The following is a 16,467-nucleotide window of genomic DNA, read 5'->3' on the forward strand; positions in this document are numbered from 1 at the left end:
CTAGCTGTCGCATAATGGATTAATTGCAGTTTCCGAGTCACCTTCAAAGGTAGCCCCACGTAGAGCGCATTGCAGTAGTCCAAGTGGGCTACTGGGGTTCTTGTGTCCTGCCTTCCACCTCACAGTCTTGAGTTGCAAGGTCCAGCTACAATATTCTAAGTGGAAATGAAACATTCCCCATGTGGCTATTTGTCTTTCAGAATTTCACCCTCCGTGATAAGGCTCTTGAAGGATCCGGGGAGCCTAACTGCACAGCAAAACTCACTGGAGGCTTTTAAGCAGAGGTTGGGGACCACCTGCCTGGGATTCTTTAGCTGTGATTGTAGGGGGTGGGCTAGATGTCCTCTGGGGGTCCCTTCCAGCTCTACGATTCTATGAGCCCCTGGACTGGTTGCAAATAGGACGGTGAGCAGGTATTTAGAGGGAGGACTGCTTGGGGGGCAGACTGAGACTGGTGGGGCACTGCCCCATTTTCCTCCAAAGCTCTCTGCGGAACATTTTCAGAGATTCCTCCCCGCTCCTCTGCTGAAACAGCAGGGATGGCAGCAGCACCACCCAAACATCACAGAGCCTTTCCTAGCCGCCAGCAAACTGGTTAAACTGTAACCTCAGGTCGCTTGAGAAAGAGGGTTGCTGCAAATCTGTTTCTTCCTCCAGGGCACCACCGAGGTGCTCGGAACAAGAGCCAGCTTGTTAAAACCTGTGTTTGGGCGTGGAGGGAACAGGCTGGGGGCACAGAGGCCACGTCTAGGAACTGAGGGTGTACAAGACCGGCACTCTCACAGCACAGGGGGACGGAGAGGTGTAGGCCTTTCGCTGGAATTGCTCGTATTCCAAGCCCACGTCAAGGTCAGCGCTGGCTGCCTTCCTTCCTGGTTGCCTTGTGCGCTTTCACAGCGCATAGCAAGCTGGGGTCTCTAGGAGTTTATTTATTCCAATGCCATTCCTTCCAAGGCACCTGACAGCTCAAGAAACCTTCAACTTCGTTTGGCTGTGATTCCTGCATCACATTGGACAACTCTTTGGGTGACTCTTCCAAGCCTACAATTCTGCCATCAGTGATCTGGAATCCCTGATCTCAGGCATGTGTCAGCATCTCCTAGTGTCGGAAGATTCAAGACAGATAAAATAAAGTCCTTCTTCATGTCTTGTAAACTACGGAACTCGCTGATTTAGGAGGAGAGGGCTATCGCTGCCTGTTCTGGTGTCTCTACTGTGCTTCTGAATCCCAATTTCTTGAAACCGCAGGAGGGGAGAGCAGGCTAGTGCTCAGATCTCGCTTGCGGGTTTCTCACTGGGGCTGCTGGTTCCCCACTGTGAGAGCAGGCCAGGGCACTGGGCTGGATGGGTCCCTGTGGCCTGATGGAGCCGCGCTCCACTTTTCTTCCCAAACGCCCAGTTCCAAGCCACCTCAATTGCGTTTGAGAGCCCACCCAGTTCCTTCACCCAGAAATCCAGCTTTGCAACCTGTCGCGAGGAAGCCAAGTGCTGCCTGCCTCCAAGCCGACAACATCATGTCCCTTTTCAAACTGCTCCCATGCTGCTTTCAGATGCAAGGTTGCCTTCTTGGGGAAACTCACAAATCTTTAGGCCCTGTGGGCAGCAAAGGCCTTTTTGGGCAGGCCTGGCAATTCTGCAGGTGGCAGCAGAGAAAGGGGAACTTCTTCCAGCACCACCGCTTGTTCCCCACTGAGGTGGCAGGATGTGTCCTGGTGGGAACTTGCCAACAAACCAGTGGCTGGAACAGAGCAAGCAGGCGAGAACCACAGGAGCAGGGGGCGAGTGCCAGCTGGCATCTTCCAGGACCCACACAGGCACCTGCTTCCCCCCCCTCTCTCTCTCTCCTCCCTGCCAAAGCCTCTTCCCCAACACCCAGATCCTTGAGCCTCGTGGCAACATCAACTTGGGACTAGCCTTGCTCTCCCTCTTTCCCTCATTCCAGGCTTTGACCTCCCAGTCGTTGTGATTTTGGCAAGGCCAGATTTCCCTGTAGCTTTGGATAAACCAGGGAGCAAGAGCAGAGACTGGGGGTTGTAAATAAGGAAGGCTGGGAGGTGGGCAGAGGAGGGCGACCAAGGGAGATTGTGGGTCTGACCATCAAAGCTCATGAGGAGCAGTTGAGGGAGCTGGAGATGCTTCACTTGGAGAAGAGAAGATGGAGAGCTGACGTGATGGCCATCGTCAGATACCCGAGGGGCTGTCACATGAAGGAGGGAGCAAGCTTGTCAAGGGCAGGACCCCAACAAAGTGATTCAAATTGCAAGAAAGGGAAGGACGACTGAACATTAGGAAGAACTTTCTTAGGCCAAGAGCTGTTTGACAGTGGTGGGCTCTCCTCCTTTGGAGGTTTCAAAGCAGAGGTTGGATAGTCCACCAGGAAGTCTTTAGCTGTGACTCCTGTTTTGCAGGGGGTTGGACTGGATGACCCTCAGGGTCCCTTCGAACTCTACAGTTCTATGAAAGCCTCTTCCCCCAACAGACAGATTCTGGAGCCTCATGGCAACATTGGCTTGAGACGAGCTCCTCTCTCTGCCTCATCCAAGGCCTTCTCCTCCCAGGGTTGCGATGACGGCAGTGCCAGGTGTCCCCGAAGAGCTTTGGCTACACGGAGGAGCGGAACGGGAGCAGGAACTGGGGGTGGCAAATGCAAAAGACTGGACAGCTCCCCGCCAGATCTCTGCAGGCCCTGGAAACCTCAGCCTCCTTGCCTTGAGGAGCAGGGACCTGTCCGGGCTCCAGAGTAGAGGAGGAGGAGGAGGCAGCGAGGGTGAAAAGAAGGGGATAGAAAGCACGGAGGTGAAAGCATTTGTCTGTTTTGCAGGGGGGAAGAGGCCAGACAGTGGCTGCATTGTATGCCGAGGAAGGGCCTGAATGGAGCTTGGAGGGACACAAAAAGCGCTTTGACAATCAGGAGTTCATTAGTATGCGCGGAGGGGAGCCTCGCTGCCTCTATCTCCCCCTCTCCATCTTTCTCTCTCTGCTTCCAAAGAGGCTGCGCTCTGTGTCACAGAGAGGTGAGCCATGCAGAAAAGAAGAGTGTGAAAGGGATTTGGGAAGGAGGTAAAAAAAATTGGAGTGGAGACAGAGAGAGAGAGAGAGGCTGGGCACCCAGATGCACAGAAAGAGCCCGGCCTCTCTTTGTTACACGAAATAATGGAATTTTTGGCAGGTGGCTCTTGAAAAGGTGCAAGAGGGGAAAAGGTCCTCTGGAATTCTGAAAGGTTTGGGAGGGCAGCTTCCTTCCTCTGCACCCACTCTGACCTCCCCAAGGTGATTGGGGTGAGCAGGGGGAAAGAAATGAATCAGACAGGGTCTCCATCATCTGGGCCTGATGGGCATAGGGCTTGCCCATTTTATTTCCTGTTTCCTTCCCTCTCGCCCAAGATCTTTAAGGAAGTGTCTCCTTGATGAACGTCTTGCTAGAGGTGTTTAAAATGCACAAGTCACCTTCAGGTTCTATGGATAAAAACTAATTCATCATGACCACCAAGTTTCCTGCAAATTCCTGCAGAATTTGCAGAGCAGAGGGACTCTGAATGGACACTGAATTTTTCATTAGGAGGGAGGAAGGAAGTTCTTTGTGCAGGAATCTGTGATGGCCAACACCTTGGGTGGCTTTAAAAGAGGACTGGATCAATTGAGGGAGGAGAGGGATCTACGATCATAATAAAGTACATCATTTCAATAAATAGCTCTAAGGGGTTGATGGATGAGCAGAACTAATTTGAAATACAAATCTGGCTGGCAGATCTTAGCATCCTTGTCAGGTCAGAGTTCAGCTGTCAGATGGTCAGAATCCCAGAATCGTAGCGATGGAAGGGATTCAAAGGGTCGCCTGGTGCGACCCCCTGTAATGAAGGAAGGAAGGAAAGCGCTGAGAGTGTCATACCGGGACCCAGGAGAGAGCAGGACTCAAATGCCCATTCTGGCCATGAACCAGAGTCATTCCCTCTCTAAGCCTAACCTGCCTCGCAGGGTCGTTGTGCAGGATTAAATGATGAGGGAGAGAACCATTTACGCCAAGCTCCTGGGAGAAAAACAAGTGTGATATCAGGAAGGATATCTTGCAAGTGATTCACAACTGATTCACAGATGGAACTCCCTGCCTATTGGGATCAAGCAGGCAGCTTTTCTGTACTCTTTCTGGCGCCTGCTAAAAACAATACCCTGTTTAGACAAGCTTAGAAAATTGAAGTAATTTTAATCTGTTTCTGTATGTTAACTTTCCTATGTTTTAAAGGAGGGTTGCGGATTTTTCTTGATTCTACTGTTTTCTCTTTGGTAAACTGCTTTGAGTTTTGTTTGCTTGTTTGCAATTTAACAGTGTGTAAATTCCATGACATGGATGAATAAATAAATGTTTCAAAGTAGTGAGGTGTTTTGCACGAGGCGGAAAGCCCTGGGGCGATACACACTTAGAAAGTTGAGCTATGCATTTGAAAATGTGGGCTGACTTGAGGCTTTTGAAGAGAAATTCCGCCCAGAAATTCTCCCCTAACATACCTGCTCTGAAACTTATCAGAGACTGAGAGAGATTAAAGGGGCAACCTTCGCACTGGCTAGGAAGAAGTTGGAAGCAACTGAAAGGGGGGGGGGTCATTCAGCTTAAAACTTGCGGCTGCTCTGACCCAGTGTAGCTGCCCTCAGTTTCAGGAAGGAAGTCTTACCCCACCCATAGCTGGGACCTTCTGTATGCAAGGCAGCTGTTCTGCCACTGAGCTGCGGACCTTGCCTGTAAAATAAGCCAAGATTCCAGACCTCATGGTTCTGAACCAAGGGTTGAAATAGGAACGCAGGAAGCTGCCTTCGCAATGGCACTCCCGGGTTCCAGGTGGGAGACATTCCCAGACCAACCTGGGGATAGCCTTCTGCAGGCAAAGCAGCTGCTCTCCCACTGCGTAAGGCTTCCTCGCCGAACCAGCTTGTAATGAGCTTTTGAGGCATGGCTGCAAAAGGGGTCGTTACAGCCCCAGCCACAGGCCTCAAGAGTTCGGTTCCAAAAAGGTCCAGGCTGCCGGTTATGGACCCTCAGTCCCTGTTGTCCAGATAACTGTCTTCCTTTCCTGCTGGGGAAGGATTCCAGCGAAGAGCTTTTCAGCGGTGGAGAAGGCTGCCTCAGGAAGTTGGAGGTTCTTAAGCCAAGGTTGCATGAGCGTCTGTCAGGGGCTTGGGCAAAATGACCCGGCTGGGACCCCTCCTAACTCTGCTTCTACGAAAGGCGATTCAGATGAGACACTAGCACTCACTTTTTGCTGGCAAGTTTTTAAAGGGAGGCTGAATGGCCACCTGTCAGGGGTTATTTAGTTGTGACTACTGCACTGCAGGGGATGGACTAGATGTCCCTCGGGGGTCCCTTGCAACTCTACAATTTCACGAAGAAGGAGAAGAAGCTGGCAGGGCAGAGGAGGCAGAACGAACTCCCAGGAACATGGAATGCCAGGCTGGCAAAGCTCTGTGAGAGAAAGCTCTGTGTGTTTCCCACATGCAGCAGCCCACACAGGCATGCTGAGCACCCTGAACCAAGTCAGGGGACGCCCAGGGATGAAGCCGGAGGGACGGAGTGAGACGGGGGACTTCATCCTTCCAGGAGGAGATGGGGCCAGCCAAGGAATAAACACGGCTGGCGGGGATTAAGGTGGGCCACTGAACTTGCCAAGAAGAGCTCAAGACGGGAGAGACAGATCATTTGCTACAAGATTTTCCTTGTTTCCCCGCTGTCAGGATGTATCCGGTTTTGGAGGTGGGATGTTTAATATCCTGCCCTGCAATCTCTAGCAAGCAGCTGGGGTGGCAATTCAGGGTGCACAAACCTGTCACTTTTGGTCCTCATTTCCTCAAAATTTAAATTCACGTCTCAGTATTCCTGCAGCAATTTGTTTTTCAAACACGAAAATGGGTTAGTGCCCGAGTGCAAATTGCTCCAAATAAAAAAAACTTTTTTGCACGCCGTTTTGACTAAAGTTCATATTTTCTGCAAGCGTTCCCCAAATACAACACAGTTTTGCATTCTGAAGTGCACTGTTTCCAAACATGCGCATCTTTGGACAAGTTCTTTGGCTGGAGAAGTGATTGCCAAATTCAGAGGGGCGCAAATCCCAAAGGGCGGGTTTCGTGTGTTGGATCAAGTGCCACGTTAGAGAGTTTCTCACTGAAATGCATGCCAAAAATTATTTTCTCCCCCCCCCCGAGTTGCAGCAGGAAGTTAGTGAAGTCCCCGAATCCACCCAGACATTTTGCTCGCCCAGAGGGGTCTCTCCTTCGCAACTGGTCAAAGAGGAGTGCAGGTAGGTAGAACTCCCGAGACGGAAACTCACTACCTGTGGAGCATCGCAGGAAGCCCCACTGTCCACCTGCTCAAAGTCCAATCGCCCTCCTCACCATCCTGTTGTGGCTTCCACCGTTTCACAGAGTCTTACCTTGAGTCCAGCAAAGGTCCGAAGAGCAAAACTGGCCAAGGGTCAGGGTTCAACCGGACTTTTTGCCGAAGGGAATCTGAGCTAAATCGACGTTGCTCCTTCTCCTCGTCCCGCTGCCCCTGTGTGTGAACTCTCTCTTGCACACACTTCCCAAACCTGGGGCTCCAAGAGGCAGGATTCAACCACAGCTGCCAACACAGGGGCTCGGAGGCTTCTCGCAATGGCTTTTAAATTCAGGACCCACCATCAGATAAGAGCTGTTCTGAAAGGCTGAGCCTGCCCCATGGATTTTGTGCCTCTTTCCCCCCTCTCTCTTTCTTTTTCTCCCTTACAAAACTTTGCTCAAGTTCAATTGAATGAAAGGATTTATTTTGTTTTGTTTTTTTAAAGCAGGGGGCGGAAGAGGGAGGTGATTGACGTCTTCGGCAGGCCTATCGCAGGAGGGCAGTGGCAAGGGACAATGGCGGGAGGTGGAGCTGTGCGGAGTGTAGAAGAAAAGGGGGGGGGAGAGAAATCTGGCAGTGAAAGGTGGGAGGGGAGTGGGCACCAACAGGCAGAGCCGGAGGGTTAAAGTTTGAGAGGCGAGTTAATGAGATGGAAATCAAATCGCTCGCTGGGGATAGGGTTGCCTCCCTGCCCCAAACCCTCTGTGTTAAAAGGTCACGGGACAAGGGAGAGGAGAAGGCAGAATGAAAGGGGGGAGGGAGAGGCGTATTTAATTACAGCTGGATTTAAAAGGCACATGAATACTGTTGCAGAGGGAGCCCCCGTCCGTGGAGGCGCAGCGCCAGAGGTGGCGGCAACAGAGGACGACACCTGCGCTGAGCTGTGAACAGATTAGTCCTTCCCATCCTCTTGGGACCTGTGTGAGGTTCCCACGGCACCCGGCCTCCTCCCATCTCCCCGTAAAAGACTTCACATGCACCAGTTGCGTAGCAAAGGAGGGAAGCAATCTTTCAGTGCGGCGGAACCGACCCTTTGGAACTCCCTGCCTATGGACACCAGGCAGGAGGCGCCTTCACTGAATGCTTTTTGGTACCTGTCAAGAAACATCGTTGTTTAGGTGAGGCTGTTGATGTAGGTTCCACCTGTTCTTCGTTTATTGCTGGTTTTTGTCTTTCGAATGTTTTAAAAGAGCTGCTTTTACTGGTGATTTCATTGTTTTAAGCTCTTAGCGAACCACTTGGAGGGGTTTGGGGTTTATTATCCTTATTAAAAAGTTCTACACTGCGCTTCATCCGAGGATCACAGGGTGTTTTATGATATACCGTATTTTTCGTCCCATAGGACGCACCAGCCCATAGGACGCACCTAGCTTTTTGGGGGGGAAATAAAGGAATTTTTTTCCCCCTTTATTCCCCCCCCCAAACCAGGTCGGGGAATCCAAACCAGGTTGGGGAACAGCGGGATGGCAGCGCTGCGCCTCCCCGCTGTCCCCTGAGCTTGTGGGGCTGCCCGATGTCTGCCCGGCACGTGGGGCGTGCTGCTTCAGTGTGCCCTGCGCTCCGTGCAGCAGGCTGCTATCCGCAGCCTAGGGAGCCCTGTGGGAACTCCCGCGGGCTCCCCAGGCTTGCTGATAGCTTCCTGAAGCCTGGAGAGCGAGAGGGGTCGGTGCGCACTGACCCCTCTCGCTCTCCAAGCTTCAGCGAAAGCCTGTATTCGCCCCATAGGATACACACAGATTTCCCCTTCATTTTTGGAGGGGGAAAAGTGTGTCCTATGGGGCAAAAAATACGGTAAAAACACAAAACCACATAACATAATAAGAAACTAAAACAATAACCTCCCACCCACAGTTTAAAAGGCCTGAGAGAAGAGAAATGTTTTTGCCCGGCACTTAAAGATCTGCAGTGAAGGTGCCAAGCGAGTGTCCCTGGGGAGAACATCCCACAAGTGGGGAGTCACTGCAGAAAAGGCCCGTTCTCATGTTCTGCCCTCCAGGCCTCTTGTGGATGAGATGCATGAGGGAAGGCCCAAGACTAGGATCGTAGGGTACAATTAAGCAATGCATAGATTTTATGAAACAAAATAAATATAGTGGAGCAGGAGAGCTGAAAATAATGCCAATATATTTCCACATCTGGCCCCTTTGGTTTCAGATAGTACATGGGTAAAAAGGTAAAGGGACCCCTGACCATTAGGTCTAGTCGCAGATGACTCTGAGGTTGCGGCGCTCATCTCGCTTTATTGGCTGAGGGAGCCGGCGTACAGCTTCCGGGTCATGTGGCCAGCATGACTAAGCCGCTTCTGGCGAACCAGAGCAGCGCACGGAAACGCCGTTTACCTTCCTGCCAGAGTGGTACCTATTTATCTACTTGCACTTTGACTTGCTTTTGAACTGCTAGGTTGGCAGGAGCTGGGACAGAGCAACGGGAGCTCACCCTGTCACAGAGATTTGAACCACCGAACTTCCGATCGGCAAGCCCTAGGCTCTGTGGTTTAACCCACAGCACCACCTGCATCCCTGGTACATGTGTAGATGAGTCTAAAACACCCGGGACACAAATTTTCACAGCCCTCTAGCGGCTCTGGTGGCTCATTGACCAGAAGTAATGTAAACTCTGGAAGCGTAGACTCAGTTCTGACCACACTAAGCCTCGGGAGGAGCCTCCAGTTTCAGAGGCAGTCTATCTGAATTCCTAGGTTCTTAAGGACATTTGGACTTAAGGATGCTGGATTATATGGGCCTGATTCAGTTGCTCCAGGGCTCTTCTTGAGTCCTGATGCTGAAATTGCTCAGAATGGATTTTCTGTGTTCAAAGACAGACTAGCTCTGGATCCCAGATGCTCTGCAGAGTTCTTGCCTATACTATACTGGGTCTTCAGCATCTGGGATTCAGAGGCAGAATGGAAAGGTAAAGGACCTCTGGATGGTTGAATCCATTCAAAGGCAACTATGGGGTTGCGGCGCTCATCTTGCTTTCAGGTCGAGGGAGCCGGCGTTTGTCCACAGACAGCTTTCTAAGTCAGCAGAACTAAACTGGAGCAACGGAACACTGTGATGGAAACCAGAGCGCACAGAAACGCCATTTACCCACCGCAGTGGTACCTATTTATCTATTTGCACTGGTGTGCTTTCAAGCTGGCAGAAGTTGGGACAGAGCTCACCCCATCGCAGGGATTCAAACCGCCGACCTTCTGATCTGCAAGCCCAAGAGGCTCAGTGGTTAAGACCACAGCACCACCTGCTCCCTGATTCAGAGGTACACTTTATCTGAACGTGGAGGTTCCATTCCTACCCATCACCACCAGCTGGCCTCCATCTTTCACCTTGATCTGACAGGACCTTCCCTGAGTTCATGTCCTCATGTGATCAACTCCATCACCAGGGCCACAGATTTGTCGTGGCGAATTATTTCCTGCAGTACGGCACTCCTCTGTCTCTGTCTGGGAGTTGGAGGAACTGGCACAATCATCACCCAGCACAATGCACATGTTTGCGAGAGACCTACAAAATTACGCATTTTGTGGTTTTCCCTATGACTAAAGGACCTGGGTGCTGAACTTTAAGGTTATTGTTCTGGGGGAACCAAGGGACTTAATTGAACCTTCAGAGTACAACAGGTTTCTTGGCTGTGTTCTCCTTCCTCTTGTTTCAACATAGTTTGCTCCAACATTTCACTCTTTTACAAAACACAAGATTGTAAGAAGAGCCCGTCTGCTGGATCAAGCCAGAGGACCATCTACTCCAGCCCCCTGTTCCCTGTTCTCACAGCAGCTGACCAGATGCTTTGTTTGGGAAACCCATGAGCAGGATCCGAACCCAAGAGCAGCCCTCTCCCCTCCTGGGGGTTCCAGCAACTGGTATTTGCAAGCATTGCTGGCAGAGCAGAGCCAGGCTGGCCAGCCGCCATCAATAGCCCTCTCTCTTCCTCCGTGAATCTGTCTCATCCTCTTTTAAAGCCATCCAAGTTGGTGGCCCTCACCATCTCCTGTGGCAGGGAGTTCCACAGTTTAACCCTGGTCTGCATGAAAAGATTCCTTTTATCTGTCCTGAATCTTCTAAAACTCAGCGTCGGTGCATGTCCAAGAATTGTAATGTGATGAGAGATGGAGAAAAGCTGTTCCCTGCCCTCTATCTCCATTCCAGGCCCCTTCCTAAGAGCATAAGAAGAGTGTGTTGGATCTACAAAGGAGGAATGGATTTGTAAACTCAATGAATGTTTAATTTTGGCAAAATTAACTGCTATAATAAGAAATCAGTCGAATCAAAAAATTAAAAAAGGAGTAGAAATGTTTTGATGAATATATGGCAAAATATTGCTAAAAAAAAGATACACTTATATGCCTAGATTAAAATGTGAAGTACTGGATGGAAGAAAAATTAGTAAGGAAAGATAACAAGAATATATAGATGATTTGAGAAGATTGTAGAATGCAATTGTAAATTGTATAATGTGGAGGAAATCGAGGGGGTGGAGGGAAGTGGGAGGAAGGAGAAAAGAATAATATGATGGATTGAGGATTGAGGAAATATAAATGTAAATGTATGGGGAGGAAATGGTGTTGGTTTTGGTACATCTGTATTGTAATGTAATATATGAAAACCAATAAATAAATAAATAAATAGGTAGGTAGGTAGGTAGGTAGGTAGGTAGGTAGGTAGGTGGTGCTGTGGGTTAAACCACAGAGCCTAGGACTTGCCGATCAGAAGGTCAGCAGTTCGAATCCCCGCGATGGGGTGAGCTCCCGTTGCTCGGTCCCTGCTCCTGCCAACCTAGCAGTTCGAAAGCACACAGTGCAAGTAGATAAATAGGTACCACTCTGGTGGGAAGGGAAATGGCGTTTCCGTGCACTGCTCTGGTTCGCCAGAAGCGGCTTGGTCATGCTGGCCACATGAACAGGAAGCTGTATGCCGGCTCCCTTGGCCAATAAAGTGAGATGAGCGCCGCAACCCCAGAGTCGTCCGTGACTGGACCTAATGGTCAGGGGTCCCTTTACCTAGGTAGGTAGATAGATAGAAAGATAGATAGATAGAGAGAGAGAGAGAGAGAGAGAGAGAGAGAGAGAGAGAGAGAGAGAGATGATAGATATAGATAGATAGATAGATAGATAGATAGATAGATAGATAGATAGAAGATAGAGATAGATAGAGATAGAGAGATAGATAGAGAGATAGATAGATAGATAGATAGATGATAGATAGATAGATAGATAGATAGATAGATAGATAGATAGATGATAGATAGATAGATAGATAGATAGATAGATAGATAGACAGATGAAAAAAGAATGTGTTGGATCAGGCCAGAGGGGGCCCATCTAGTCCAGCATCTTACTCTCCCAGTGGCCAGTCAGATGCTGATTATGGGAGACCCACGGGCAGGATCCAGCCACAAGATCCCCCTCCCCTTCCATGTCTCCCTGGAACCGGGCATTCAGGAACATTTCTGCCCGAGGGCAGAGCATAGGCCTTGTGGCTCCTTGTCTCCTTAGGCAGACCTCTCCTTAGCCACCTTCCCTCTCAACTGGCCCATCCCAAAGGCTGCCACACACACGGAGACCATCCTGGGAAAGCGACTCCCCGGCGTTTGCAGGGGGACAGGTAACGAAAGGAGCTCCAGGTCAGGGCTATCAGGTAACCTGCGCACCGGAGACGACATTCCCCTTTCTGCTGGGATTTTGCAGAGGCTCTTTGGCCCAGGTGCCTTTGCAACAGTGATACTCCCTTGGAAGGCGAGGCCTTTTCAGCCGGGGAAATGGAGCCGGGGCAGCCTCATCGGGCGAGAAGTCCCTGGAGAGAAAAAGACGGAAGCAAATCAAAAGAGGGAGCTTTTTGTGTGTGAAGCAGAAGGAACAAACATATCACACCTGTCCTTTGTCTCCTGATTTTCCTTCCCACCACATTTTCCACCATCTTTTCTTCTTTTCCATGACCCCGCAATTCTTTCTCTCTTGCTGTTAAAACTGCTTCTCGATTCCAACTGGGTTGTTTGCAAGAGCTCCTGTGTCATCGGTTTAAAAGTCACCTTCGACGGTCAATGTGTGTAAAAAACCAGCAACTCTAAATAAAAGTAGTTTCCTCCTCACCCCAAAAAAATACTTTTAAGAACATGAGAAGATACGAAGAGCCTTCTGAAGGGGACTCATCAACTCCAGGCTCCTGTCCTCACAGTGGCCAGCCAGGTGATCATTATAAGAAACCTGCAAGCAGGATAATAATAATAATAATAATAATAATAATAATAATAATAATAATAATTTTATTTATACCCCACCCTTCCTGGTTCAAAAACCGGGCTCAGGGCGGCTAACAACAAATTTAAACAATTATAAAATCAGCATAAAATACAGTATAAAAACATGAATAACAATAAAATTAAAAATTCAAAAATCAATTTAGGGGAAATGAGCATTAGATAATCCCCAGGGCTAGCTGGCTGAATTGGTCCTACTTGGGCCAGCGAGGAGACCAGGGGAGAATTAGCTGTGGGGTCTCAGAGCGGGTGAGGGAAGGGGAGGGAAATAAAAGATCAGGCTAAGTTCAAATTGAAAGCCAGGCAGAATAGCTCTGTCTTACAGGCCCAGCAGAAGGAGGTTAAATCCTGCAGGGCCCTGGTCTCCTGGGACAGAGCATTCCACCAGGTCGGAGCCACCACTGAGAAGGCCCTGGTCTTGGTGGAGGATAGTCTGACTTCCTTAGGGCCCGAGACCTCTAAACTATGGTTATTCATGGACCTTAAGGTCCTCTGCAGAACAGACCAGGAGAGGCGGTCCTGTAGAATGCAGGACTCTCCCCTCCTGTGGCTTCCAGCAAATGGGATTCATGAGTATTGCTGCCTCTGACTGTGAAGACAGAGCATAGCCATCCTAGCTAGCAGCCATCAATAGCCCTCTGCTTCCATGAATTTGTCCAGTTCTCTTTCAAAGCCCTCCGAATCAGTGGCCATCAGTGCCTGCTGTGGGAGGGAGTTCCGCAGTCCCACTCTGCTGCGAGAAGAAATAAAAATTCTATCCTGTCCGCAGGAAAGGGCCTTTTCGATTCCTCGCTCCGAAACAAACACACATGCAAGTGGGAGGCTTTTCTCCCCCGTTCCCTTTTCATCCTGACCCTTTCAAACATGCCGGGGGGGGCCTGGGGGGCTGGGAGAAGAGTCTTTTAATGGAGATCCTACCACGCAAGATAAAATGAGAAGCATCGAGGCCGAGGCAAGGAGGCCCTTTTCTGAAATGCCCGGGCCCTGGGTGGAATCCAAATGGCGAGAACAAGAGATGTTCTGTTTTCATTTGTGTCGTGTGTCTCCCCCCCCCCACCTCAAAACCTGCCCCCCCCCACGACTGGACCTGGCTGAGCCACTGAGAGAGAGCTGCTTGTCTCAGCAAGAAGCCAGCATATATCTCTCTCTCTCTCTCTCTCTCTCTCTCTCTCTCTCTCTCTCTCTCTCTCTTTCTCTCTCTCTTTTCTGCAATCCACACGAATCCCTGGTGACAAATTGCCCCCGCCTGATCAATTTGGATCTCGGGCAACCTGACAGGTATCCTTCTTGACAGAGCTGGCTGGGAGGGAGCAGACATTGCATTTTGCAAGTGGCAGAGAGAGAGGGGGGGGGAGAGAGAGAGAGAGCGGGAAAGAGAGAGACGCACCATCAGCAGTTCTTCAAAGAAAGAAAAATATGGGAGAAGAGAAGAAGACAGGTGGAATCTTCCACTGTTGGTTTGGGAGTCTAGGAGGACAAAAGCATATCAGGAGAGCCTGCTGGATCCGGCCAAAGGGGGCCCGTCTAGTCCAGCACCCTCTTCTCATAGCGGCTGCCATGGAGGAGTGGGGGGAGGCCCCCCAAGGGAAGAGACTCAAGGGATTGGTGGTGGGACAGTGATGAGTGGTGGGAGGGAGAAGAAGGAGCAGACTGGGAGGAGGAAGAAGCCACAGGGTTTAGTGAGCAGGAAGAGGCTGTGGCAGAGAGCAGTGCAGAAGGTGGAGGCAGGAGCAGAAGGTGGAGAGGAGGGGACCAAGGGGCAGAAATCAGGCAGGCTGCTGAAGAAGACAGGGGGTCTCCGCTCTCCACTGGCCCCCCCAAGACATGAAGAGGGATGAAGAGGACAGAGCCAAGGGAGAAAGGGTAAAGGAGCCCAAGGAACCAGGGGAGGAGGAGTCTTAGAGAGCCTTGGAAAGGCAGTCCTCACAACTGCCTACTGAGAAGAGCTGCTGTGACCACTAGGCCTGTGCTGTTTCTGTTTCTTTGAATAAAGAGTTAACCGACACCTGGTGAGTTATTGCTGACCTGCCCCCAACTGCTGCCCTGACAGAGGCCACCCATGTCCTTCCTGTCCTCACTGTGGCCCAATGTCCCAAAGAGGACAGGAATCCAGATAGACTGCCACTGCACCTGGAAGTCCCATCAGAACAGAAGTAGAGCCTGGCTGCTGGATCAGGCCCATGGCCCATCTAGTCCAGCATCCTGTTCTCACAGGGGCTGACCAGATGCCCATTAGGGGAAACCCACAAGCAGGATTCAAGCACAAGAGCAGGGGTCAGCAAACCTTTTCAGCAGGGGGCCGGTCCACTGACCCTCAGACCTTGTGGGGGGCCGGACTATATTTTTTTGGGGGGGTGAACGAATTCCTATGCCCCACAAATAACCCAGAGATGCATTTTAAATAAATTGACACATTCTACTCATGTAAAAGCACGCTGATTCCCAGACCGTCCGCAGGCCGGATTGAGAAGGCGATTGGGCCGGATCTGGCCCACAGGCCTTAGTTTGCCTACCCATGCACAAGAGCAACTCTCCTTTCCTGTGGACTAGATGGGCTCCTTGGCTCCTCTTAGGTCCTTCTAAGACAGCTCCTCCCATCCTTCTCTCCCCCCCCCCCCGTGATGCTTCAATTTTGTTCCCATCCCCTCAGCTGCTCCCTTCATTAAAAACTCATTGCTGCACTGTTGATTATTTCTGCTATGCAAACGTGGCCAGCAGAAAATGCATTATTAATTTGACATGGGGAAGGCAGGTGGGGGGCAGAGAGGGGCGAGTTACACAAGTCCTGCTGTCCTTCTGACGTTAAACTTAAGCGGAGCACACACAGCTCCCTCCTCCTTCCGGATTCACACTACATAGGAACTGTGGAAGCTGCCGGCTGCCCAGTCAAACCATTGGCCCATATACCCCAGTATTGTCTACACCAGGGGCCAGCAAACTTTTTCAGCAGGGGGCCGGTCCACTGTCCCTCAGACCTTGTGGGGGGCCGGACTATATTTGGAAAAGAAAAAAATATGAATGATAACCCAGAGATGCATTTTAATTAAAAGGACACATTCTACTCATTTAAAAACACACTGATTCCCAGACCGTCCGTGGGCCAGATTGGGAAGGCGATTGGGCTGGATCCGGCCCCCGGCCCTTAGTTTGCCTACCCATGGTCTACACCAGTGGTGTCCAAACCTTTTTCAAAGAGGGCCAGATTTGATGAAGTGAAGGGCCATGAGGGCCGACCAAAGTAGTTGACCTTTTTTTAGGATTGAAGTTGTTGAGGGCTTTTTAAAGGATTTTACCCCAGGAAATAAAGTGCCATAGGGGCCGGATTAAACCAACCGATGGGCTGGATCAGGCCCCTGAAACAGGCTTTGGACATGCTTGGTCTACACTGACTGGCAGCAGCGCTCCAGGGGTTCGGGCAAGGAGTCTCTCCCAGCCCCACCTGGGAGATGCTGGGGGTTGATTAAGGGGCCTTCTGCATTCCAATCAGCTGTTCTGGCAAAGACCCAGAAATATAATCTGTGGAAAAGACTTGAGGCCCATAAAGTTTTGGGGGCTGCTTGTGGGCTTCCCACTGGGGCAGCTGGTTGCTCCCTGTGAGAACAACATACAGGACTAGATGGCGCCCCTTTGGCCAGGCTCTTCTTATGGAGACTCCAGGTCTGTTGTTGTTGTTGTTGAGTCGTTTAGTGGTGTCCGCCTCTTTGTGACCCCCTGGACCAGAGCACGCCAGGCCCTCCTGTCTTCCACTGCCTCCCTCATGCTGGTCGCTTTGAGAACACTGTCCCACCTTCTTGTCCTCTGTCGTCCCCTCCTCCTTGCGCCCTCCATCCTTCCCAACATCAGGGTCTTTTCCA

At 50.6% G+C, this 16,467-nt stretch overlaps 2 protein-coding genes across 2 annotated transcripts in view; both read right to left on the bottom strand.

Annotated features, from left to right (window-relative positions):
• The window catches only part of KCNJ10 (potassium inwardly rectifying channel subfamily J member 10), a 32,721-nt gene extending 25,627 nt beyond the window's left edge, over positions 1-7,094 (bottom strand). The window contains exon 1 of the mRNA XM_083477292.1: positions 6,417-7,094. The gene's annotated coding sequence lies outside the window, so the exon portion shown is untranslated. The remainder of the gene's footprint in view (positions 1-6,416) is intronic.
• The window catches only part of LOC310694214 (zinc finger protein with KRAB and SCAN domains 3-like), a 274,745-nt gene that overhangs the window by 40,660 nt on the left and 217,618 nt on the right, over positions 1-16,467 (bottom strand). The window lies entirely within an intron of this gene.

The sequence above is a fragment of the Podarcis liolepis genome, assembly GCF_965112155.1.
Source record: "Podarcis liolepis genome assembly, chromosome: 15".
Classification (NCBI taxonomy): Eukaryota; Metazoa; Chordata; class Lepidosauria; order Squamata; family Lacertidae; genus Podarcis; species Podarcis liolepis.